Below are 24,240 nucleotides of genomic sequence, written 5' to 3'. Positions count from 1 at the left end.
AAATGTTAGATTGAAAAGTTCAGCTCTATCATTACCAACAGCTGAAATGTCATTGTGTGTTACTTCTAAAGGGATGCGCTTGGCTTGTCTTCGTGAATTTATTAATGTCCAGAATCTCTTTGAATTAGTAAGGAGTTCGTTTGTGACTGTGTTGACATATTCGGTGTATTTCTGTTTCATAAGGTCTTTACTATGCTTTCGAAGTGCTTTGAAAGTGTTGTGTGTGTGGGGATTGGGGAAACGTTTCCACAGTTGCCATGCTCTCTTTTTGTTAAGTAACAGATGCTGCAACTCTTTATCAAACCAAGGGGGGAACTTTTTACTTTTGATTGTTTTATGTGGCACATAGTCCTGAATTAGGGCATGAATCACGTCCGTAAGGTGTTATATTCAATTGATGAAAAGTAAAGTTTCTGATTAATATGTTATGCATATTATCATACTAGTAGTGTGAATAAATCTTTGGAACTGTCCTTTATAACCGTATGATCCCAATTTCTGGCCTTTCAATAAGTTCGGCTGTAATGAATAACCATCGATTACATAACAAATGCTAAAAAGGATATTTGATTACTTAATTTTAGTACTTGGTATGTATTTCGGGGGGGGGGGGGGGGCTTGATCGTGAGCCTATCAAAGAGTACTTTTATCAGCAACAGTGATGTACTATATATGCATGAATTGAGAAGACCGACACGATCATTTCAAAGAAACAAAAATTACCAAAATTACACGTTCACCAAAAATGCAGAAATTTTGTTTGATGTATTTCCAATTCTGTGCGTCATTATGCTAAATCTGTTTACTTCGCAATAGAATAATACAACACAATTAATCCACTTTCAATCTCATATATTTTAGATAAGGGACCTTTCCTTGTATAACCGGACGGGAGCAAATAGCCTAAAGTGCTGATGCACCCAATAAATTTTAACTCGCTCACTCATTAGCACTCAAAGCATTACATCCGATCTCTGTGGCGGAGTGGTTAGCACAACAAGGGGCTCTGGGATAGAATCCCAGCCTGGGCATGGGTGTTCTTTGCGAGTGTCTCTTCATCATATCACCACTCATCCTCATCTTCGCGATTAGTCAAGTGGAAGAAAAGCGAAGTAAATCAAACTTTCAACGAACATATTTTAGCGGGATAGCAAAATGCGTTTTCCTTTACATAGAAAAACATTCCCAAAGTTTAGCTTTAAAAAATCTTCCCCTGTACCTTGGCCTCTGTAAGAATGAAATCGATGTCGTCTGATCGATTTGATTTGGTTCATTTTACTTTGCTTTTCTGCCACGTTTGGCTAATTGCGAAATGAGGATGAGTGATGATTACACCTCGGATTTTAGGTTTTTAACCTATTTTTACCTTTACAGGTATGTAAGAAATAATAAGTTATGCCAGCGTTTCGTTCAAAAACGCCACAACTGATGAAGTTTTATAGTGCCTAAAATAACCTATTTGGTTGTTAGAACCTACTTTAGGTTTATGCGCCTAAATCAAGCCTCTTTTTTTAGGTTTTTATATACATTTTTAAGGTTTTAAAGGATTTTTATGTCACACAGAGGCATTTGCTTTGTTTGGTCACAAAAAAGTCAATGCCGAAAGTGTTTGAAATACTTTCTGTCGATTTCCCTTCCTCCAAGTCCATGGTGATTTTTCAAACCTCTAAACAAAGCAAAATGTCTGGTACCACTGTTACCTGTACAGCCCAAAGTGCAAACTTCTAATGTGTAGCCTTTCTCACTTTCACGTCACTTCTGTGCTTTGTAGCATTCACGCCTTGCTAACTAACATTTCAGCATTGAAGTTTGTACCACTGACTATGTTTTTGTTGAAAGATTACTTTCAGCATATAAGATGATCCTCACAGACAAAATTGCGGAGTTTGACTGTGGATAACATGAAAGACGATTTTTGCCTAACTGTACAGCAACGAGTGGATTTTAATAGCAAATTTCCAATGGTAAGTTCTGCCATCGCCGTAGGGTTAGGCAACACACATAACGTTGTGCAAGATATAGGTGTCCCATTTTCATTGCCCGTGACTATATCTAATCAGCATTTGTCACGAATTTTGAACTATTTTAAGTTCTTTTGAACCTACTTCAGAATTTCTCGAGCCTAACTTAAAATTTGTAGGACCTATTTTAGGGTTTTTAGAGCCTATTTTAGAAACCTATGACACGGTCGTGCCAGATTCAACTATAGCATATTAATATCCATAAGAATAGATTTATCTCAATACAAATTGAGAATGAGTAACATGAGACTGTATATCGGTATATACGTGATACCTCCCAGGGCACGGGAAAACATTAAGATTTGCAGTAAATTAACAAACTCAGGACTTACGTGTTAACATCTAGGTTCAGAATATATTTATCTTGATTATGCAATTAAGAACAACATTTTACATCACAACGAAATGCACTAAAAATCATATTAACAGCAGCACAAAAATTATCACATGAACTTCCATTAATCTCGTAACTTCTATTCCAAGATTCATATCTATCAGGCGGGATGATGTACTTCAGCAGACTGTTCATACGTCCGGGAAGGACATGTCAATCGCCCCCTCCATTGAGAAACAAAATCGACGACGACTCGTGGAAGCACTCACAGTCTAGGAGATTTTGGATTCAACCTTCTAAAAGTATTTTCCTCATGTCTGGAGAACAATTAAAAATCTTCAGATTGTCGAAATTTACCTTGCACACTTCCTTACGAGTTTTTGTGTCCAATAACACTGCCGTGTTGAATTTCACTTGGGTAGCTATGAACGGTCCTGTCCACAAATAAAACAACTTGGAAATAGTTCGGTTAACAGCTGAACTAGGACGATGACTCCTTAGCAGCACCAGGTCATCCTCCTTCAACTGCAAAGCATGGCACTTCTGCTTCAGTTTCCGCCTCTTCACAGCATATCGTTCCCTTAACTGCACTTGAACAACCTTACTCTGCCAGTCTTTCTCACCATCTTCGGATTCGGGCTGGAAATTTAGTACAATCTTGGATAGAACTTCACGTACAAAAACAATTTGTAATTGTTATCAACCAATGAGGCAATGTTGAAGAGCATTTTGAACAATATCAGGTAGACACACTGGCAATACACGTGAAGAAAACGTAAGAATTTCTGCAACTCAACTGGATAAAATCTTTGAATCACTGGAACGTCACTGGACAGATGAATGTCACAAACTAAGCCCTTTTCCGTGCCAGACCTTTCTGAAAACACCTTACTATGTGCAATAAATATCTCGAACAATTCGGCTCTTTGTTCCTTAGCCAATAATTCACTGGAGTCAATCTTCTCCCTTATATCCTCTAGCGGTGTAGCCCATTTATCGTAGCTAGCTTCAATCCTCCGGACGCTCATCTGCTTATCAACGGAATCATCATCATCTAGCTTTTGCTCAATTGGCTCTCCATCCACCATTAGATACAACTTCTTATGCTTGAGATTGATCTCTGCTTCATATTTCTGCAGGAACGAATAACCCAATAATAAGTCTGAAGGCAAATCCTTCACAACAAAAATTTCTAAAGGTATGGTGCTCTCAGCAATTTCCAGCACGATTCTGCGCTTTCCCACAACTCGAGTTCGACTTTTTCCAGCAAAATCAATAAGTCGTACCTCTGGAGTAGCTTGTAACATGGCCCCTGGCAAATTTTGCTTTATTTTCTTCCAAATCTCGAGATTCAGAACAGATATTTCAGCTGCAGTGTCCACTATACAAGTGATATCAACATTTGCTACACGTGACTTGAACTCAGGCGCTCTTCCAAAGTTTTTAGACTGACTAGCCTGACACCCTCAACAGAACAACTGTTTCATCGAGTTTAGATTCCAGCTGCTGAGAATTTGACTGACATGCTTGACGTAAGCTCATCATCTCAATTTCAAGGCTTTCCTTCAATTTCTGCTGTCCCTCAGACATTTGCAGAGTCAGTTGTTCGATCCTCCGTCCCATCTCTGAATTGGACGCAGCGAGTTGTGAACAACTATGGGCCAGTTTCTCCTCCATCCTTGCTTCTAGCCGGCACTCAAGAGTTCTACTACTTTCTTCTAGTCTTAGTTGTAAACTGTGCTCCAAGATATTCATATTTTCCTGAAGTTTATCCTCTAACCTCCTAGAGTTCTCATGTAACTTAGCCTCCAAGCTATCAGAATGTTCCCGCATTCTAGATTCTAGATTATTAGCATTTTCCGTAATCCTTTCCTGGATTCTAAGTTCTAGATTACTAGAATTTTCAGTAATTCTTTCCTGTATTCTAAGTTCTAGATTACTAGTATTTTCAGTAATCTTTTCCTGGATTCTAAGTTCTAGATTACTAGTATTTTCAGTAATCCTTTCCTGGATTCTAAGTTCTAGATTACTAGAATTTTCTGTCATTTTAGCTTCCAGATTGCTGGAATTTGCCTCCAGCATTCGCTGCAATGACGCGAGCAAATCAGTAGTAACAGGAACAACAGGAACTGCAAGTTTTTCTTTGCATGCGAGACATGTTAATTCACAAGGAGAATTACTTTCCTTTGGTGTTGCACAATTTAAATGAAAAGTATTGTGACACTCAGTGCAAACAAACGTATCATCAAGCCTTGATGTAGTCTCACAGCAAAACACATGAACTGTGCTTTCGTCAACATTTAACGCTTTGCTTCCACTTCTTAATATTTTCTTTTCCATTGTTGCGCATCAAAAGTTCTGAGTCAACTGCAAATCTAAAACACGTTACCAAAGATTAACGTAACTAATGCACAATGTGTTCGTGGCCCCACGTTCTGTGCGCCAAATTATTGACACGGTCGTGCCAGATTCAACTATAGCATATTAATATCCATAAGAATAGATTTATCTCAATACAAATTGAGAATGAGTAACATGAGACTGTATATCGGTATACACGTGATACCTCCCAGGGCACGGGAAAACATTAAGATTTGCAGTAAATTAACTAACTCAGGACTTACGTGTTAACATCTAGGTTCAGAATATATTTATCTTGATTATGCAATTAAGAACAACATTTTACATCATAACGAAATGCACTAAAAATCATAGTAACAGCAGCACAAAAATTATCACATGAACTTCCATTAATCTCGTAACTTCTATTCCAAGATTCATATCTATCAGGCGGGATGATGTACTTCAGCAGACTGTTCATACGTCCGGGAAGGACATGTCACCTAAAAGCACACTTTTTAGAACCAAAAAAACCGAGGTCTAGTGATGATATGATGAAACCGATGGACTCTCACAAAGAACAGTCATGCCCAGGTCGGGATTAGAACCCTGGACTCTGGCGTCGTAGCGCGCTGTGCTAACCACTCCGCCACAGAGGTCGGCGTATGGAGACGATGTAAACAAAAACACGTGACTTGTGGAAACTATTTGCGGTAACACTTTCGTATAGCGAAAACGGATTTCGTACTTTTTACATAAGAAAGTACTTACGCAAATCATTTTCTTTAGCGTTGTTGAAGTTCGGGAATGTACTTTTGATCCATTTTAATGCGATATCATGTGTTTATCTGCGAAAATATCTGTCCGACACGTTATTGCTGCTGCCGCCATTTCCTTTCTGCATGTGAGCACAATTTTCCGTGTGTTACATGATGTAACCCCCAGTAAGTGTTTCAGACCTTGCCGTGTTTTCACTATAACATGACGTGTCGATTATTTTTATTTTTTTTAAAAAAAATTCTAAACTATGCTTGCCTAACCTAACCTAACCTTACGGAAAATGGTTTGTGGGGCTAACGGGAATGGTTTGTGGGGCTAACGTGAATGGTTTGTGGTGCTAACGTCAATGGTTTGTGGGGCTAACGTCAATGGTTTGTGGGTCTAGCGTCAATGGTTTGCGAGGTATTAGCATAATTTCAAATCCGGGCACGAAAGTAGGTATTTTTCGGTGAAAAAGGTTGCAACACTGCATAAATCGACAAAACACTCGCACAACGAGAATGAACCAGTACGCTATCGCCATAATGTGTGTTACAGAATCGAAATAACGAAGAACAGTAAGTACTTGTAAGTGTAAGAAATATACATTATTTTCGTTAGAAATTCATTATTACACCTAAAGAAATGTTCCGCAATGCAGAATAGTACGTTAGCAATGTACAAAAGTGAGAAATAAATCGAATGTAGTACCCTATTTGCTTCCCTATATGTTAATTCCTAGTCGAGCGTGTACTATATACACAGCGTAGATAGATATTTCATAAAATACAATCTCATAACTTCCCCGTCGTCGCCTTGTAATCAAGGGGTCCCGGGTTCGTTACCCGGTGGAGGCACATAGTGCTTCGGTTCCCACTTTAAACTGTAGGTCCAGCCCCAATTGGCCTTACTGTGCATAAAGGGGACTTAAAACACCAACTCAATCAATCAATCAATCGTAACTTCATTAAAGTAGATAGATTAAGGCCCGTAGTCAGAATTTTATTTCGGGGTGGGGGACTCATCCTTTATCAGAAACCGCCATCTAAAGGCGAAGAAGTGTGGGAGTAGAGGCCCTGAAGATGAATTTCTCAGTATATTACAACTTATTACAATATGATTAATCCTGCTAAGGAAGTAAAATTAATTACCACTATACTATTTGGCGGCTTCAGCCCCCCGAGCCCTCCCCCTGGCTACGTGTCCACTTAGGTTACATAGCTTTACCATGCGCAACACATTCGAAGAGACTTCATTTTTGCTGTGGACCAAGTCAAAATTTCCTAAGTGTAGGTAAATGTACTGTTGGTTGGCAACACGAACGCAAGCAGTCGCTGATGTAGTAGTTTCGCTCCACGCTTCCAGAGGGCAGGCCGTTCGCCAGAACTGTAAGCAGACGGATGAAGCAGACGCGAGAACTTGGAAAACAACAGACGGCTTACATCCAGTTCGTGAGCTGTACGACAGACAGGTGGTTTCGGGAAGGTTTAGTTGGGTAGAAGCGGCGTGGGTGTCGTTTCTGTCAATGTGCGCAAACAGAGCTTAGCATCAAGGAGAAAGCAAGTGTTTACAGAACCAACAAGTGATTCCGAACGAAGTAAAAGTGTGGGTGTGTTAAGGTGCCTCTTCTCAGAGAGAAGATTCAACATGTGTTTTTATCGGAACGTTCCGAAAATGCCGAATTTGCCGGAGGTGGTGACGGAAGCGTGAGGAAACATTGTCACGAAAGGTGAGTACATTTGTTTAGGTCCTAGGTTCAAATCTCTAGCTGGTTACTTATTTTATTCATTCGTATAAAACTGTCAACATATTCCAAAAAATGAGATTTTCATCTTGTCCAATTTGTTTTTTATCTTATTCTACGTCGCATTTATTATTATATAGGCTAATCACGACGATAAGGATGAATGAGAATTGCAATTAAATTGATGAAGGCACTAGTTGCTTACTCAGGATTTTCAAAAAGGGGGATTACGGCATTACGTATCCTTTTTTAGTAGTCAGTACTCATTTTCCCACCTTTCTCTGCTTTTGACATTCATTCATTTTAGAAATACTGGACCAAGGGCCCCCAACAAACCTCCCCCTTTTCTTGGGCACGTCACTGACTACTTCATGTGCTCATCCATCCAGTCGGCTATAAAAATCATATCCTGATGCCCAGCAAAATAGGTGTCAGTACTGTAACGTTATTTTGCAAAGTTTCGTCGAAATGTAACGTATGAAAATACAAAATATTACGTTTAAAAAATCTTATTAGGTCCTTTATTAGGGATTGACGACGTGAAAAGAAAATGTTTAAATGTAGAAAAAGAAGAATGAGAGATACAAAGAAAGAGGAAATGAGAAGAGGGTACAAATAGGAAAGGGAGGGCACAGAATCTTCGAATTCATGGTGGCCACTGAAACAGAGTCCCCTAAAAATAATTTGCCCATCCTTGACCCCACGCGAACGAAATTCTGTGGCGACGCCACTGAACGCTAGCGATAAAGCAACGCCACAGACAGGCACGTATCTAGAAATACATTTCGGTGGGTGTCCGGCCAAGTCTCTCAATAATAATAATAATAATAGTGATATTTAATTAAATTAAAGTATTAATTAAATATGCAAATTAATTAATATTGTATTATTATTACCTGAATTACTAAAAAGATGGTAAAAGAATGGATATGTAACAGCATGTATTCATTATCTAGCTTAGGTGTAGTTAATATAATAAAATATAATAATAATATATATATATAATAACCCATGGCGCGACAGCCCTCAAAGGGCCTTGGGTTAAGATCGCCAAAATTTGAATAAAATCAACTACCCTGGCAAGGAATGTAAAATTGATAAAGAATTGAATATTTATTGAATAACAAAAATGGAGTTAGATCCAATTGACGAAAAGTAAAGTTGCTGATTAACATTTTGTGGATATTATCTATCATAAGTCATAGTGTGCATAAATCTTTGGTAATGTCCTTCAAGGATGTATGATTCCGATTCCTTGCCTTCTAATTAAGTTCGGTGGAAATAATGAACCATCGATTATAAACAAATGCTAAAAAAATCATTATTTAATTTTAGTACTTGGTAAGTCTTTCGGGGGAGGACCGGACCCCCTGGACCCCTCCTAAATAAGTCCTTGGCCACAGAATCCAAAGACCAGGGCCTATCCGATGGCGTAATTAAGGGGCCCCGGGTTCGATACCCGGTGGAGGCTCATAGTGGTTCGGATCCCACTTTAAACTGTAGGTCCAGGCCCGATTAACCCATCTGTTTATAAAGTGGACTAAAAAAAAAAACTCAAGAAATTCAAAGACCGTGTTTAAGAAGCAAGCATACATCCCGTCATCGCGCCACTAGGACATGAAGCCGTTACTTTCACTAATATTGTTTAAAAAAAATTGTGAATGGCTTAATGTTAACCCTATTATTATAATATATAATAATAGTAATTACCATAAATCACGGAAGACACATTAACAATTGCCACGGCTAGGATAACATAATTCATAGAGTGATTTCGTTTAATTTACTTCGCTATTCTACCACTTTTTGCATAATCGCGAAGGTGAGGATTAGTGTTGCCCACGAGACGAGACTTTGGCCTGTCTCGTCTCATGGAGCCTCGAGGAAATGCTGTCTCGTCTCGAAAATATTCGTTTGTCTTATGACACATGGTCAATCTCGTCTCGTCTCGAATTTTTAAAAACCTGTCCGGTCTCGTCCCGTGGGCAACACTAGTGAGGATGAGTGATAATGTGATGACATTTATGAGGAGACACTCACAAGGAAGTCACATGTCTAGACCAGGATTCGAACCCAAGTCCCTTGGTGGCTTAGCGCGCTGTGCTAACCACTCCGCCACAGAGGTTGGCACCAAAGTCTCCGCCTCGTCTCGATGTCATCTCTAACTGAGTTTCTCTCAAGAATCTTAATTAGTAGAATAATTATTTATTTTGGAGACATCATTTTCCGAGAGTCCCGCACGCATCCTTTCAACTTTCATTTCGCAATACGACAGAATCATCACGCAGCACATGTAAAGAGAGAGAGTTTGTAATTCTATGCATACCTTCAAATTGCACTCGTTATCAGGTGCGAGCTTTAATGGCCGTCGTTCCAAAACACGGCCGCTGCTGACTTTTTCGCAGAAAGAGGTCGCAAGTTGCAGTTTGGCAATAAAATATTCGTTTGTCACGCCATTGTAGCGATGTGGTATGCCTTTCGATATTGAAGATGCGACAATAAAACATTAATACGCATTGAGTGGACAGTGCCCTTGGAGATACAAAAAGATCAACGCTCAAGGATAAGATAATTTTCAATTTAATTATTACTCCAAATACTTACTAATAAAACCTGGGGTGTAAGCAGTGGCGGATTAAGGTGGGTGCTATTGATGCTGCAGCATTAGGCCCATTCCTGAAATAGGCCCAGATGAAAACAGACGAGAATTTTTCGAAAGCTGAACAGTTTTCTTATGCTATATTAACCTGAAAATAAATCTTAGAATGAAATTTGGAGCCCCAATTTCGGACGCCTAGACACAGCGTTACTTATTATACAGTTACTATTATTCTTTGCGCTGTGACGTAACTATAACGTATACTATGGGTAGCATCAGGCCCAATTTCGTCTGAATCCGGCCCTGGGTGTAAGGGTGACTTTTCCATGAGCATTCTACAGAAGGTCGATCCGCGTATATGTGTCCGATTTTTAACCGTCACCCCTGCGCACAGAATCGACCGATCCAAGCTGTTAAAAGCGCGGGAGGACGGTTAGAGCATGTAGTATCACAGATTAGGTGACACTATCGCGACTGTGTGTTGTGTGCATCATGGCTCCAAGGTGAACCGTTTTTGGGATGGTTACATAGTTGCACTTTTCCACGCCAAATATTCGGTGACGAAAATTCAGAAACAGTGCAAGGAACATGGATACACCTTGGGTTCGACGACTATCAAGAACATAATCAAGCGGCATAAAAACCACGAGGTTCCAGATATTCAGTCGCCCACCAAGGGGACGAGGAAGCGAGCGTGCACTGCAGTTACGCCACCTGGACATTACCTGGACAGTGAGGCCCATCGGTGTGAGAGAACGACCAACAGCAGGCGCCTCTACGAACGCCATTTATCCGGGGACAAGTGGAAGTTTGTGGCCACACTAGATGAGGCATGGATTTATCTATCAGATTGTGGCAAAATTCGAGCCATAACGTACACTCCATTCCGTCCAGATTTCATCCGTCATTGCAAAGCAACTTTCTCGAAGGGATTACTGGTTGTTGCGGAATACACCTATCAAGGCAAGTTAACTATTCGTCAGGTCCCAAAAAACTGTAAAATCAACTCTGAGTTCTTTCAGCAGCATATCCTGACCCCAATTTATAGACGATCTGCCGTGTTTGTATGGAAATGCCGTAAATCAAGTCTCTGTGCATATTGATAAGGCCTCATCACATACATCTCGTTCTACCCTGAACTTTCTGCAACAAATGGCGACAGACACCGGCATTCGGGTTATTCTATTTCACAATATACCAGTCACCGGATGCGAGTCCCATGGATTTCTGTGGGTTTGGTCTACTGAAACGGGCACTTCCCTCTCGTCATGTCACCACTCTCTGGGGCCTGTGGGAAGCCTGTCAGGAGGAATGGCAGAAGATTCCACTTCCTGTACTTCGTCGTAGCCTCCTGCAATGGAAGTTACGGTGCAGGACTATTGCTAAGACACCCGGTGATCACAATGAGGCCAACCGATTGTGATCCCGTGGATTTCCATAAGGTAAATGCTAGTCCAAAATCGGACACACATACGCGGATCGACCTTCTGTAATGCCATTTCCACATACTACAAGGCTCATTCAATATATAACCGGAAATATATTGTAACAAATATTTATTACAAGCACCAAAAGAATGTCATGATATGAGTCATGTCTTGAGTCATGACTCATATGGTGGGCTGATCCTATACTTATTTCCATCTGGGAAGCAATTTAACTGGTTATACGCCAGATCTCCCGTATCAAGCCTTCCACTTGAGCAATGTTGCTTGCCGTGACTGCAGTGACAGAGCGACTTTGACGCGGAGAATCTTCAATACTGGTTATGCCCTGATTCAACTTCTCAGCTCACTCGTACACTTGTGATCGACTCATACAGTTGTCACCGTACTGAACTGTCATGCAGCTATGAATTCCTATCGGTTTCACGCCTTCATTCAACAAAAATCTCACGAGACTTCGCTGCTCCAGCTTGAAGCACTTCTGTAAGGGTGCCGCCATCTTGTGTAACTGTTTCCCAGCGTCCCGTGCGCGAGGCAGGCGTGCCAGGCACAGCTATGAATAGCTTACAGATGCCTTCACAAAATAACAAACATCTAACAATCACGGTCGTATTTTACATTTTATACTAGTTTTCCGGTTATTTATTGAATGCACCTTGTACATCACGGTAAACTGCATTTCCCATTGCCCCCCCCCCCCCAAGGCTATGACGCAATGCCCTCCAAAATGGTAGAATATTCCCCCGCCCCCTTTATGCCGAATTATTTACTCAAATTATTTTGGTCAAATTTGCGGAACAATATAATACAGACATATTTAAGATATAGTATGTTTACTTTAGGTATTGTTTACAATATATACATCAACATGTATGTTGTATATTACTTTGACATTGATTGAAATAACATTGTTGCAGCAAACTTTTTGATAATTTCCTCAGGCTCACTTTATTGTTGTTGTACTGAACCTTATTCTTAACATTTTGTCTGCTTGACTCTTTGTATTAATGCGAAGAGCACTTCCCAACCTTCCACATCGATTCCAAAGGCATAAGAGGTCTTGTTTCATTTCAACCCCATTGCAGCGGTCACCCACAGGTAGGTAGAAAAACTGTACATAATAACCATAACTAAAAATCAATATCAAGTCAATCAAACGAAACAACCCCCCCCCCCCCATTTTTGTGTGAAGATATGTAGAATTGGTAGGTAAACTATAAAATTTTGTCATGAATCCCCCCTGTGGGCACCCCTGTCTGCAGGCCAACGATTCTTTGACGTCTGAACCTACAGCCACCACCAATGTCTAATCGTTCAGAAACAGCAACAGATAGCGTTAGTGTTCGCAACGCGATGCGATGCAATAAATTGAGAAAGTGCAGCGATGGCGCAAACACGGCTGACATTTGAGGCGCGAAAAAACATTCTGAAGTGCAACGACAATGGAGGCAGGAATATGGAACTGAACCGCCAACACACCTAAGCGTTGCTCGCTTGCGCAATAAGTTTGAAAAGGAAGGAACGGTGATGGATATGCATAAGGGAAGATCAAGAACATGCCATCAGGAATACAGCATCGTGTGCAAAGGTGTTTGCAGGCTGGTGGTTTGCAGTTTGAGCATTTATTGTAATTGCACGCAGAAACTGTGTCTATGTTGTAACTTACCCCTTTGTATTGTTGTAATACTCTCAATAATATAGCAGCTCTTCCATTTTAAAGTGTGTATACATTTTTTTGAACACCCCGGTATGTGCTGAGTGCCCCTTTAGTGCATTAGCTTTTAATTTAACATGTGTAAGGAGATTACATTTCTGTGTTCATTTTAGCTATGACAAGGGGCCTTGTCTTGTAGTGCGTCGGATGGATGCAAATAACCTACCCAGAATTTTTAATACAACCTGAATAAGAGAGAGAGAGAGAGAGAGAGAGAGAGAGAGAGAGAGAGGTGAGTGACAGTAAGAGAGACAACAATAGTAATTGTACAAAACGCACAAATTCTTAGTTGTATATATTTTTATAAATACACAAATGAGTTATTTGGTATGTTACGCGTATTTCAGGAGCCATTAGTTTCCACCAATTGGTTTCGAATGTTTAATAACTTTTTTTCATTCCTAACTAGGGTTTGGAAATTTCTGCCGTGTCCGAAAACTCAGTAACGAAGAACTAAGAAAGTACATTATATAAAATGAAGTACTATTTCCAGAAAAATGGAGTACTTAACATTCTACAAAGCAAGCGAATGGAGAAGCACCGACCCATATTTCCTTCAGAAGCAGTAGCTATTTCTATTGCTACTCGTCCAGGTCAGTTGGGCATGAGGTTTAGAATGGTACACATTCAGGATCAATAATAATAATAATAATAATAATAATAATAATTCTCAGATAATTGGCGAGACGGTTCCGTACACATTTGGGTTGCAACGACCACTCGTACCCAGGATCCTTTTTCGGGAGGGGCAGGAATTGTACAAGCGTGATAGCACATAGATTCTTTTTAGGTGTGTGGCATACACAGTATGATATTTCGTATTTTTAGAACTTTCCACTCTCAAAAATGGCAATCGTGTGTCATTTTTAGAGAGGTATGAATTAACCACTCTGGTTCTTCCCTATTTCTTCGCTGCTTTAATTTGAAAATGTTGAATTTTTCAAAATTTCGGAGGGGGTTGCAGCCCCAACAGCCCCCACCTCTGCGTACGCCAGTGGCAACGACCCTATGGACTGTCAGTGGAGTCATTGTAACCATGATGTGTTCATGACTGTGCAAGTATCCACTGCAAACGATGCAAAAATTCAACAAAGCCTTTGCACGGCTCCAAATCTATAGCTGCCCGACCCTGTGGCCGAGCGGTTAGCACATCGCGCTGCGACGCCAAGGGTCCCGGGTTCGAATCCCGGTCGGGCTTGGTTGTTTGTGAATGTCCATTCATCAATTTCATCATTTCATCACTCATCCCCATCTTCGCAAATTAGCCAAGAGACACAAAACGCGAAGTAAAATAAACTAAATCAATCAATCAATCAACCAAATCTATAGCTGAGAAATTATTCTGCCTGTATTTCCAATTCTCAGAGTCTGTTAGCCTGAAGTGGTGTTAAGCTTATTTCCAAAGGCGCCTAAACCGCGCAGCTATCCACTTCTTGTGAATGATTGATTGAGATTGATGTGGTTTACTTTACTTCACATTTCTGACTCACAAAGAAAAGCCATGGCTAGGCCGGGATTCGAACATGGGACCCCTGGCGTCGTCTTGTGAAATAAAATGGTGCACCAAAAAAGTAAATGCATCAGTTGATGCAAAGGAAAAAAAAAAGAGTCTAGCTCAGACCAAATGTTTAAGGGCATCATCGAGAAGGATGCAGGAAGGTGCATGAATAAACATATTCATTGACGCATTGAAGTACAGATCGGCACACAATGAAATACTCACTTGCATCATGTGATGTACGAGGGTGATTAAAAAAATAAGGTAACAAGAGCTCTCACTGGTATATCCCTCCTGTTCTTCGAATTTCCCACCAGGCTCGCAGCAGAAGAGCACAGCTTCATCATATAGCCGTTAGATGGCGCATATGTTGCGTCAGACCCTCGCAATATCAATTGGAAGATGTTTGCGCTTGCGGAAACATGGTCAAGCGTGGAAGTGTGTAGCGTCTAAAGGGCATCTCACCAGCAGAAATTCATCGTCAGCTGGTTGAGGTGTACGGTGCTAATATGATGTCACGGAAACAGGTGTTGATTTGGTGTACTGAGTTCGATAACGACAGAAGAGATGTGCGAGAGTAGCAACGATCCTGTCGGCCAAGCACCTCCACCACAGATGACAATTTGTGCCGTATTGAAGATCTGATTCAGGACGATCATCGCATTGGACTTAGCGATATTGCTAAGGAACACATCTCAGTGGGCAGCAGTGGCGTAGCATGGGCATTTCGGGTGGGAACGCCAAGTTTTGCTTAATAATTTACTTATGGAATTAGTCCCCACAGGTATTGTTTATTTACCTGAAGTCAGCTGGTTTTTTCAATCCATGCATGTTTTAGCTAGAAAATGAGATGCCTCATTATGCAACAAATGTTTTGAACGGTGGTGTTTTACACTTTCTTTATAATCAAGGAAACCTTTCGGCATGACGCAAGTCATTAAAAAACCTACATGAATCAGAAGCGCCTCTGAACAACAGTAGACGTCATTGTTATGGATGATCCAACTACTGATTGATTTGGTTTATTTTACTTCGCTTTTCTACCATCTTTGGTTAATCGCGAATATGAATATAAGTGATGATATTGATGAAGGGACACTCACAAAGAACACCCGTGCTCACGCCGGGACCTCTGACCTCTGACCAGTGACCTCTGTCGTCTTGGCGTGCTGTGCAAAACACTCCGACACGGAGGTGGGTGGATGATCCAACTATCGTACACTCTACTGACGTAACAGAGCCGATTAGTATTTCAGACAACTGTTTATTGCATTTTAAGAATGCTGATAAACATTTTAAAATAATTTTGTCCCGGGACCATTCGATGTAAAGAGTTTTCAAATGAATGCTAAACATTTCCATTGACACAATATTAAGCAGTTAGACACAAACGAAATAATAATAATAATAAAAGAAGAATTGTTTTGCGGGTTAAGTGGTTGAGCAGGCACAGGCTGAACTTCTACCACGAGGACTTCACCAACTTATTTGACAAAAACTGTGTTGATCTTTTAGTTTTTAATGCACATCGCTGTTCGTGCGATAAATTATAGAATGCAGTGGTCATTAAGAAGTGGTATATTTGAGTTTGGTAAAGTTACGTCAGTCAATATTGCGTATTGTAGCATCACACAGTACGAGCGCGAAGAAACGGGTAGGAATTCTGCTTCTGTTGTCTGCGTCGGAAGGCAGGAACTGTCACATGAGCCCTAGAACCAATCACGTGGCTCTCTGCTCCGTACGCCAGCGTTCAAGAGAGCATTGCGCGCGTGCTGTAGAGATCTAAGCTTTCCCTCCAGATAGGCAGCAAGGAATATGGAGTCCTTTACGCCGAACCTACCCGGCGTCCGGCCAGGAAAGGCACTGAAGAATAAAAATGCTAGAACGAGTGTTGTTAGTGGAGCGTTGCAAGCGGATCGCGAAAAATAGCTATTATAATGCCATGAAGGTCAAACAATATGAAATTAGTCAAGTTTTACTTTATATTTACAGCATTTACGCATTTTTGAAATTTTAAATAAGGGAACGCCGGGCGTATGGGCGTACTATAACGATAGGCCACTGGTGGGCAGTGTGCACAAGATCGTCCATGAGCAACTGGACTTATCTCAACAGGCATCGTGTTGCTGCACGATAACGCCCGACCACACTCAGCCAACAACACACGTGAATTGTTACGGCGCTTCAGGTGGGAGGTACTGGACCATCCAACCTACTCTCCCAATCTGACACCCATGATTTCCATCACTTCGGACCATTGAAGAACCAGCTGGTTGGAAGGCGATTCACAAACAATACGGAAGTTCAGAAAGCCGTCATGTGATGTGGATTCAGAGACTTGACGCAAATTTATTCTATGCGGCATTGATGCCTTGGTGTATTGTTGGAACAAATGTTTGGACAAACATGGTGACTATGTTGAAAAGTAATGTGTGTCTGACACACTGCATGTATCAGTATATCTGCCTGTGGAATAAAGTTGTCCATGAGAGCTCTTGTTCCCTTACTTTTTGAATCACCCTCGTACTTTGATCTTACCTTTACAAATGACAGAAAAGTGCATCAAACAGATTTGATGATGCATTGAGTTTTCTGTGTGTACATTGCGCCGAAACGCTCTAAGGCGGCTTGCGGAATTTCCATGACATAAGACTGGAGAAGAATTATTCTGTTCAGAATTCGCTCTCGTGTCATTCCGGGTTTCTTCGTGTAGTTTCTGCATTTCTTCTAAAGATACAGAAAGGCAAATTATATAATTTCTCACGGATGTTCGGAGCGGCGAAGTAGATTATATGGGTGGATCCTCTTAGAAAGGCTTATGGAATGTTCCGCACGGCAGTTCAGAGCGCTGTGGTACTGGAGTAACGCAGGTCGGCATTTGAACGCCCCACGAGTATTTAAGTTGAAGCTTTATGCATTATTGACCACAACAAACAAGATAACAGGACCGTTTCCGCGCCATGTATGGGGCCCTCCAAGAAAGTATATTCTTCCCCCACCGCACATCGGAAAGCCGTATTTTCGTCTTAACTGTGACAGGAAGTCGCATGCATTCCTGAAGGTTCACACACGCAACAACAACAAATATTAACATGTGCCTTGCCCGTGTGAACCTCAACAGACACTTTGATGTATTCGACTTTTGAATTCCCAGGCTGTTACACAGTTATTCTCTGCCGTCACTTTTACTTCTTAACTGCGAAATGACTTCCTATGAACGCTATTAAAACATTCAGGAGGATGTGAAATTAAAAGTTACGACTTATGCAATCCTCATCATAGCGCAGAATTGCTAATGGAGCGGAAGGGTGTTATTTATGACGAATGAAACAATACTTTGCAAGTCTACGTCCCGTATCGTCTAGTGAAGTTGAAAGGGAAATATTTAAAATGAAGCAAATTTGCTATGGCGTTCCGTAGAGGCATAGATTTCTGTGCACAGGCACATTTATTAAGAATGTAACTAATTTGTTTTTGTTTTATTACAAGTGAATGATCTAACGGGTGTCTTGGTGTTCGATTCCCATGGTTATAGTTGACCAATAGAGGCAGGGAAAGGGGCAGTTACTGAATTTGTTTAAGGTGAGGAGTTACAGTTACGCACCATGTTTACTTCAATATCGTCCGAAAGGGTAATGCTAGGGGAGAAGGCGGGAATATGAAACATGATTGTAATATGAAATTCGCTATAATTTTCTACTCACTGGTGCGATCTAATGTTGGAAATTGGCAACACTTGCAAAGTACTCACCATTACTCACTAGAGCGCGTTGGACGCAGTTGAGTTAGCGACGTCATCATAGGCAAGAGCGGCAGGTTTTCGACCATGAAACAATTGTTGTAAGGTAAGAATTGTGCATGTTTTTGATGCATTATTAGTTTTATTAGCAACACAAAGTAACGTGTTCTCGAAAGTACTCGATGAGACTAACTTAGTATTGAATGGGAAGCCGTAGATGTAGATAAAGTTTTTGGCGGTGCTTGGAAAATGTCTGCTGGGGACACTTTGGATTTTGTAAGGAATACCTGTTCCACATCACAACCGCGGTTTCTATTGTTTCAGGTACACGATGCCAGGAACACAACTTGGTCCTAAGAAGAAAAACATCAGGCAACAATGGAATCCTGAAGATATGATGAATGCTATAAGTGCAGTTAGGGAAAATAAAAAAAAGACATGAAGCATGCCAACATTTAGAGTAGATATAGGCCCAGTTTATAACTCATTAATAGTTTCTTCACACTTAATGTTGTAGTAAAACCGTATATGTAGCGCTATGTAATTATCCTAGAGTACACTTTATTGGCAAATCAATCAGTCGATCGGCTTTTATTTTGAACCTTACCATTATTTCATATTACCACCCCATTTTTCCAAGCCCTCAATTTTGCCAAGTTTTTTTTAAAATTGTATATTTCCAAAATGAGTGCACAGTTTTGAGTATACTTTTGGTAATACCAATATCAAAGAGTATGTTTACCTCCGCAATACGTGAAAATAATCAGTCAGCAACAGTGGATAACAAAAAAGTGTTCCATATTCACCTTCTCCCCTACTAAAGAAAAAAAAATCTGGGCGTATGCAACACTATGAATTTCTCCCCATGTTGCAAGTGGAAGCGTTTTTTTATGTCGATTATTAAGGTAGACACGATACTTGAAAAATATGATGAGTGAGAATTTTCAGAATCTCATGTATTCCTTATGGAGAAAAAAACCTTCAACTTCAATTTCAAGTTCCAGCTAATGAAGTGGAAGTTTCCATTTTTCCGCTTGTCAAACACATCTTGAAACTGCCCTCTCTTTGCTCATATCTTTTTCTGTGCCATCGGAAGTTTGATATTCCCAAGAGAACAAATAAAAAAAATACTCCCATAAGTGCAATGCATTTCTCGTTGCCTCCTACGGCCAACCTGACAGTGTTGCCAAACCAAACAATACACACAGACATTACATGACTAGGAGGCGATTCACTAAACTATCGACTAATATGACTAAACCTAATCTAACCTAACCGACCTCAAGGCTATTGGCTATTATATTACTATTTTGTATGATTTTTGTAAATAGATTAGTATAAACTTCATCTTTCATTTTGTGTTCACATTAAAGATGTGTTCCAAATATATTGGGGTTTACCAGGGTTGTTAAATAAATTCAATTCCGGTCCAGGAGAGAAAATCAGCAAGCGTAAATGGGTTCTGGACCGTAAAGAACCTTTTTATCTGTAAAGTGTTTCAATTCGGTCCAGGAACTTTTTCCGGATTATTTTAAATACGGTCCAGGAACCTTTTCGCCGGCTGAACTTAAATTCGGTCCAGGAAAATTTATTCCGGATCAATTTAAATTCGGTCCAGGAACATTTTTTCCGGATCAATTTAAATACGGTCCAGAAATCCTTTTTTCAATGAAACAATACGTAACTTGTACCAAATTTAAATTGTGCGAGAAAAAAGGTCCCGTTCCTGCAGCGGAACCCAAAAGAACCCATTAGAATTTATGAGTTCGTGGACCTTTAACAACCCTGGCGTTTACGTTGATCATCATGTATATAACACATGGTGGTTGAGTCTTAAATCACATTATCATGTGATAAGCCATTATGCAAAACGGAATGTAGAATATAGAGAAGAACCTGTATCTCAGTAACTGTAAGTTTACTATCTTGTCTCCGAAGGTCCTGTGTTATTGTCTCGGACAGGGTATGGACGTTTCATTCAACAGTCTCGTCACGCTTCATCTCCATCGACGCGATTAGCCGAGAGAAGTAGAAAAAGCGACGACGCAGAATAACCACAATGCAATAATTTTCTTTGAAAAGAAGAATCCAATTGATGATAACATTATTTCATTGGAGACAGTTGAAGAAACAAGCCTGAAGCTCCCAAAAGTCTCGTGACCAGTGGCTTCAATGATGACCATTCATCTTGTTCATCCACATAGATTCCAGTTTGGGTCTGCGTTGACTCATATCATTCAGAAGTTCCGTGTACCTTTACAGTCTACACGATTTCTAATAGTTCAAGTACGACTATGGTCACGAGGACAACTTACCAAGATCGTAAGGGTACTTAGTCAGTGGAAAAAAGTGGACGGGCAGTGATCTTCGAAGCCGAGTCGTGACTGCGAATCAACAGCGGACATTGTCGCTGGAAGCGCCCAGATGTCGTCGAGGACATGTAAGAAAGAGTGCCTAGATGCTCTTGCGGAGTCTTTGAACCCATTTGCGTGGACAGAGGGAGGAATGTTTTATGTTATCCATCACTTTTTGTCATCGGCCGTTCGTCTGATGGCGCCTCTTTTTACCAAATTTGCTCGGCGGACATCTTGACTAAGTGAGCCCCGAGGCAACCACGGGTCATCCAGAGAGTATGGGACCTCTACGTTAACAATGGCACTATTACCTCACTGCATAGCTATCGTAGATCCACATTTTTAAGTTAAGCAATTCGGCTGTTTCGAATTCTTCAAGAGTGGACAGCTTTTTTGTCTTTTAAGATTTTCAGAGAGGAACTTGGTTACCGCTGTTCTGTCATAGTTGTCACTTTTTTAATTTTATTTTTTTAAAAAAAGTAATAATAAAAAAAATATTATAAAGAGCAGTAACTGCCAGATTAAGGCCAGTGTAAACAGTTCAAGCTTGCAGGTTCTGCTCAGGCACGTATATAGAAATATATTTCGGCGGATCCGAAGTGTCTCAAAATAGTAATAATATAATTATATTAATCGAAATATTAGAAGTAATTAATATAATATTTGTATTATATGAATAGTTAACAAGACGCTATAAAGGATAGAGATATAACAGCACGTATTCATTATCTAGCTTACGTATAGTTAAAGTTGGCAAAATTTGTAAAAAATCTGCTTTGGCAAGAAAATTAATGTCAAATATATAACGAATTGAATATTTATTGAATATCAAAGAAGGATGTTAGATGCAGTTGTTCAAAAGTAAAGTTCCTGGTAATATTTTATGCATATTATTATAAGTGGTCATAGATCTTGCAAAAATCTTTGGTAGTGTCATTCAAAGTCGTATGACCCCAATATAATCCTTGTCTTCCAATAAATTCGACGGAAATAAATAACCCCCTCGATTAAACAACAAGTACATAAATACGTCCTTGGTTCTGCTGATAAGTGACATCGTTTCAGAGCTGATTTGCAAATGACCAGAACCACGATAGCTATAGCTTTATAAGGACACTTTTGGGTTGTATCATCACCATTAGTTTCAGTACTGTCCTTACAATCAAAAACGTCCGTGAGTGTACAAGCCACATACTGCACCTGTGCTAAATCCTAAAGGAATGTCTCCGAGGCGCAGAAGAGATCGAAACTCGATGCTGCTTCATCAGAACCAAACTGCATCCAACGTGCAAAGTGGGTTATTGACTTTAACAGATAAAGGGTGTTTGCTCATGGTGGTTACATACTGTTTTCGAATTTCACATTTAGATACTTTTCGAAGCGTTGGAACCCACCTCATAGAAGTATGTCCAAATAGTTATCATCATAATAGTAGCATCAAAGCGTACTATTTAGGTGTATTTATCAAAGGTCCCGTACAATTTTTATTAAAATGCAATTTTTGTGCAACTTTTAATTCCAAGATTTTCATTCCTTTCACAAAGATTTGACATGTCAGCAATGCAATTGTTACTTTTCTACCTTAAAATTAAGTTACATTGCCAACAATTGTCGATATATAACAAATAATAACTATGAAAATACTTATACTTATAGTCTCATGGAAAGAGGAAATTTCACAGGTTGCATCTTCAGAATATGACTGATATTTCTTAAGAAGCATTTCTGCATTATCTTATCCTTATTTCAGATTGCAAATCTAACTGAATAGTGAATTCTTTTTATAAAATGGCACATAGGAATTGTTATCAGAAGCCCGCAATGAGGCAATGTTGCCGAGTTTCCCCTCCAACTCTCAGGGAATTGAGGAGACGTGCTACCGAGAATACGTACTCGTGGTACTGAAATGCGCCGCTTGCAGTTTTCTATTCCCGAGAACGATTGATTGAATGATTTTCTATATTTACCTCGTTTTACTGCTGCTTTTGGCTTATCGCGAAGATGAAGGATGATATGATGAAATTGATGAAGGGACACTCACAAAGAACGCGATTCGAACCCGGGACCCCTGGCGTCGTAGAGCGCTGTGCATCCCTGAGAACGACATGGACCACACACCAGCAACCGGACACCTTCTACTCTCGCATCTTCCGCGCTCGCCTTGAAATAAGCGAATTCTGCTCTGGGAAAAGGATTGGAAACGGATGTGCATCCTGCCAGGATTCTGTAATGAAGATGTTGTATTCACTTCATGCTCCTGCATCCTTCCTGGGATGAATGCAAAGAGCTCGACCCGTACATGTCCTGGCGTACATTGCCTCTCAGTTAGGAATACATGTCCTGCAGACAAGTATTTAATGTAGAATTCGGTCTCTTTTTTTTTTTTTTTTTTTTTTTTGCATGGTTGATTGAATTGGGGTTTTAAGTCCACTTTATGCACAGTAAGGCTAATCGGGACTGGACCTACAGTTTAAAGTTGGATCCGAACCACTATCTGCCTCCACCGGGTATCGAACCTGGGACTCCTTGATTATAAGGCGAGAACGCTACCACTACGCCATCGGTGAGGCCTTTTTTTTGCATGGAAGTGACAACGCGAGTTTGCAGCGATCAGGCTCATTATAGTACTCAACCATTTACCAGGAGTGTAGTGCCAGTCAATGCCAAGGGCGCACACGAACGCATTTTGTAAGATTCGAAGCCGGCGAGATGATTGAAACAGACAAGCTAATCAGGTTTTCAATCCCGAACAGCTTGTGTATACTTATACCGTCTTTTTACTTATTATATAATAATAACAATACAATGTTAATTAATTTACATATTCAATTAATGTCATTAATTTAATTAATATGATTATTTTAATTTAATCATTTATATTATTATTATTCCTCATCACTTTGTTCAAAATACATTTATTGATTCATGCCTGCCTACAGTGTTGGTTGTTGATTTGGTTCATGTCACTTCGCTTTTCTGACACTCTTGGTTAATCGCGTAGATGATAATGGTCTCATTCTCGTCTTGATTTTTTACGAGACCGTCTCAGTCTTGATACCATCTCGAATGTGGAGAAGCACACGTGGTAGTTGTTCCGTGTTATAATGACCTAAATAGTCAGTTCTTGTCTAAAATTTTAGACTAGGCGAACAAAACATCTTTCCATCTAAATCGTCGTATGAGAATTAGAGGGACGTAACTCTAGTTCATCAAATTTACAGGAAAGAGAAAGTAATGCAAACTGTAGATACTTATCTCCACCTGACATACACCTTCCTGCCAAAGATTAGAAGTGGACATGTGTCGATCTGACTTCAAATAGAGTTCTCCAAACAAATAAACAAAACCGAAAGCAGCATTTTTGGTGTTACGTTCCTCTGGTTCTACAACGAAATAAAAAATAAAATAGAGTAACATGCAGTGGCATGTGGCAGCGACCATAAGACTTGCAGTTTCGTAACCACTTGCTCAGCTGCCAGGGGAAGATGCTACGCGATGACGCTGTGTGCTGGTGGCCTTGAATGGTTCAATGTCGCCGTGCACGTTCTTTGTGTGCGACTCCCCTGCATGAGGCACAACTGAATTGTAACAACTGAACACCGGTGTTTACCCAACTTTCAATCAGGGCACTTGAGGATTTTTTGGGTCAGCATAAAAGTGAATTCATTGTCGAAATTACCGAAGATTGGAAGC

General features: G+C 40.2%; 1 protein-coding gene across 1 annotated transcript in view; it reads left to right on the top strand.

The window, feature by feature from the left end:
* Window positions 1-6,878: 6,878 nt before the first annotated feature.
* LOC145989870 (alpha-(1,3)-fucosyltransferase 7-like) overlaps window positions 6,879-24,240 on the top strand; it is a 147,890-nt gene continuing 130,528 nt past the window's right edge. Inside the window, exon 1 of the mRNA XM_083125337.1 lies at window positions 6,879-7,183. The gene's annotated coding sequence lies outside the window, so the exon portion shown is untranslated. The remainder of the gene's footprint in view (window positions 7,184-24,240) is intronic.

The sequence above is a fragment of the Lepisma saccharinum genome, chromosome 7 (assembly GCF_977018435.1).
Source record: "Lepisma saccharinum chromosome 7, izLepSacc3.1, whole genome shotgun sequence".
Taxonomy (NCBI): domain Eukaryota; kingdom Metazoa; phylum Arthropoda; class Insecta; order Zygentoma; family Lepismatidae; genus Lepisma; species Lepisma saccharinum.
This window is presented reverse-complemented; position numbering and strand designations above follow the sequence as displayed.